Genomic DNA, 3636 nt, shown 5'->3' with positions numbered 1-3636 from the left:
TTTCAGAGATTTCTATACTGGGGTCCATGGGGGAACTGTAGGAGATCCTGAAAGGAGTCTATGGTTAAAGTCAAGTCAAAGAGAGTCCTTCTCTAGGGGATGAGAACAGAGAGAAGAAAAGGGCCTGATTGCTTTGGGACACTCCCTTCATTATGATGTGGGCTCACATATTTCAGCAGCATGTATTAAGGAGCGTACAGGAGCATGCAACTAAGAACACATGGACAGACAGACAACGACAGGTAGGATAAGGTGGGCAATGAGCTGCTTTGTTTTTGATTTTAATGCAAAACAAAAAAGGGAATTTTTAACATAAATTTGCCACAAAAAGAATAAATTTAAAGTTGCTTAGCCTCTCAGACTTTCCTATAACAAAAGTAAGTCTATGCATTTTAATGAATTTTTGTGACCCTAAGGCTTTATTTATTTATTTTTGTTCCTGGAATGAGTGATTATTATAATTATTATTACCAAATTACTTGCTTCCTTGGTTCTGACAGAAAGATTCATTTCAATACGAAAGACCTACTGTGTCCTGGGGAAGGAGGGTGTATATTTGCCACAACCCCTCATCCACCTTGGAGCTTCCAGTGAAGCCCAGGGGAGTGCTCAGAGGGGCACACAGGGCAGGGGTGTTCCAACAAGTTGCTGCTGTGCCACTAGAAGAAGTTTGAAAGGCATGTAGCACCCTTGCATGTTTAAATTGACATTTAATTTTTAAAATTTGAATGTAAATAGTTGCAAAGGATTTAATTTCCAATGCATTGTTAATAGTATGAGAAAGAAAGTTGTTCTCAGACTGTGGCAGGACTTTTTTGTGTGATGTAACTTACAGCCCCTTCCATGAAGTCATTATGATTCCTGATAAAATGCTTGAGTAATTTCCGGATACAGTTTAATGGGATTAAGAAATCTTGAGAAGCTAGGGTTCCCCACTTGGCTAACTTAAAACACGTCAATCAGACTTTGGTCACTCTTCGGGTGTGGCACCATTTCTTTTTTCTCTAGATGTTTCTTCGAGAGAATCTCTGAATTGAGGCCAGTTTGAAATAGAATTTTCACATATACTAATAAAAAGTTTGAGAACATATTTTAGCAATTGACATTTTAAAATAAATTTGTTACATCACTTTTTAATTACAGCCAATGAACTCTAAATACCATATGAGGCAGAGTGAGAACGGGAGGAGAGCGGAGCCTTTGAGCAGCACCTGCGGGCTCCTCTCCTCTCCTCTCCGCACCTCACTCTCGTGGCCTGCCCGTCCTGCCGCCTGGTCGCCACCCAGAACTCCTTCCACCATGGCCACCTCAGCAAGTTCCCACTTGAACAAAGGCATCAAGCAGGTGTACATGTCCCTGCCTCAGGATGAGAAAGTCCAAAGTATGTCTATCTGGATTGGCGGTACCGGGGAAGGATTGCGCTGCAATGCCTGGGCCGGACAGGGAGCCCAAGTGTGTAGAAGAGCTGCCTGAGTGGAATTTTGATGGCTCTAGGACTTTTCAGTCTGAAGGCTCCAATAGTGACATGTATCTCGTCCCTGCTGCTGTGTTTTGGGACCCTTTCCACAAGGACCCCAACAAGCTGTTGTTCTGTGAAGTCTTCAAGTACAACTGAAAGTCTGCAGAGACCAACTTAAGGCACACCTGTAAACGGATAATGGACATGGAGAGCCACCCGCCCCCCCCACCCCCCCCCCCACCCCCCGGTTTGGAATGGAGCAGGAATAAATGCTCATGGGCATAGATGGGCAACCTTCTGGTTGGGCTTCCAATGGCTTCCCTGGGTCCCAATGTCCATACTACTGTGGTGTGGGAGCAGACAAAGCTTATGGCAGGGATAGTGTGGAGGTTTACTACCGGGCCTGCTTGTATGCCAGCGTCAAGATTGCAGGGAGAAATGCCGAGGTCATGCCTGCCCAGTGGGAATTCCAGATAGGACCCTGTGAAGGAATCGACATGGGAGATCATCTCTAGGTGGCCCATTTCATCTTGCATTGTGTGTGTCAAGACTTTGGAGTGATAGTAACCTTTGATCCTAAGCCCATTCCTGGGAAGTAGAAGGGTGCAGGCTGCCACACCAACTTCAGCACCAAGGCCACGCGAGAGGAGAATGGTCTGAAGTACACTGGGGAGGCCACTGAGAAACTGAGCAAGAAGCATCAGTACCACATCCGAGCCTACGATCCCAAGGGGGGCTTGGACAATGCCCGGTGCCTGACTGGATTCCACAAAACCTCCAACATCAATGACATTTCTGCTGGCGTGGCCAACCATAGTGCTAGCATCCACACTCCCCAGGCCGTCAGCCAGGAAAAGATGGGTTACTTTGAAGACTGTTGCCCCTTTGCCAACTGTGACCCCTTTTCGGTGACAGAAGCCCTCATCCACATGTGTTTTCTCAACGAAACTGGTGATGAGCCCTTCCAATACAAAAACTAAGTGGACTAGACTTGCAGCCATCAAACCTCTCCTGATTCTACATTCCACTGTCGCCCCTCTCTCAATTGTTCTAATAGCTGTAAATCAAAGGGCAGAATAGCAAGTTCTTTTTTTTTGTTTTTATTCTTCGTGCCCAGTTAACCTCTTGCTTTTTTTGGCCAGGATAGATGGGTCAAGTTCTTAATCTCTTCACACACCCCCACCCCCTTTTTTCCGATCACTGAAGCTTTCTAGTGTGTTAGTGGGGAGGGCGGTGGGGAAACATAACCACTGCTTCCCTTCAGTCAGGTGTGTTCGTCCAATAGGCGTGTCCATCCGAACAGAGAGCACAGCATTTGTGATGGAGGGCGAGGACTTTTCTTCAAGGTAGCTGAGTGGGGAGAGGCCTGACTTACACTGTGGTTAGGTTAGGATTTCCTCTCTTAGTGGGAAGTTCCATTTCTCATAAAGTTATAATCAACTTTGTGTTAAAAGTGAGGACTGGGAGAGAAGGAAGGCTGGGGATCAGGTCGGAAAACAGTGTGTGTTCCTAGTGTGGTGCCTCCCTTGCCTGGAGCTAAATGCCCTCACCTGAAGACGACCCAGCCTAAATGGATGGACAGCCCTACCTTAGCAGAAAAGCTCTTATTGCTCGGTCCTCCATTTGTAACACAAAGCAGAGTATTTTTATATTTAAGTGTAAAAACAAGAAAATTATATAAACGGGTATGCAGAAATGTGTGGGTTTTTTTCCTAAAAGAAAAACCATTCTCATCACCGGGAGCCAAATCTGCGGCAAGTAGTCTGGTTAGGCACGGGGACGTCCTTTTCAGTGGGGTGAGGGAGGCGGTGCTTGAAAAGTTGGCTGTTGGGGGCTGTTAGTCCCTTGCTACCACTTAAGGGTTTCTCTGCCCTGCCCACCCTTCTGGAGGGGTGGACACTTTTCCAGTAACAAGTGGCAGCAGTCACCGGAGCCCCGGGGCTTTGGTTTAAAGGACGCACATGTACTTGTACACACAGGGGTTAGAAACATGAGTTGCCTGGTCAATTTGAGCATGTTCCTGACAAGGGGTTTGGGGATTATTTTCTTGTGGGACTAGCATGTCACTAAAGCAGACCTTTTGATATATTAAAATTTTTTTTAAAAAAGCAAAACAAGTTTAGATTTTAATCATATTTGTAGGGTTTCTAAGTCATTGTTTTACAGAATTGCTTGTT

The 3636-nt window shown here is 45.7% G+C and overlaps 1 pseudogene; it reads left to right on the top strand.

The window, feature by feature from the left end:
* The first annotated feature begins 1159 nt into the window (after positions 1-1159).
* On the top strand, positions 1160-3273 carry LOC106832884 (glutamine synthetase pseudogene; annotated as a pseudogene).
* The last annotated feature ends 363 nt before the right edge of the window (positions 3274-3636 follow it).

The sequence above is a fragment of the Equus asinus genome, chromosome 7 (genome assembly GCF_041296235.1).
Source record: "Equus asinus isolate D_3611 breed Donkey chromosome 7, EquAss-T2T_v2, whole genome shotgun sequence".
Lineage (NCBI taxonomy): Eukaryota > Metazoa > Chordata > Mammalia > Perissodactyla > Equidae > Equus > Equus asinus.
The sequence above is the reverse complement of the archived record's forward strand: the minus strand, read 5'-3'. Positions and strand labels throughout refer to the sequence as shown.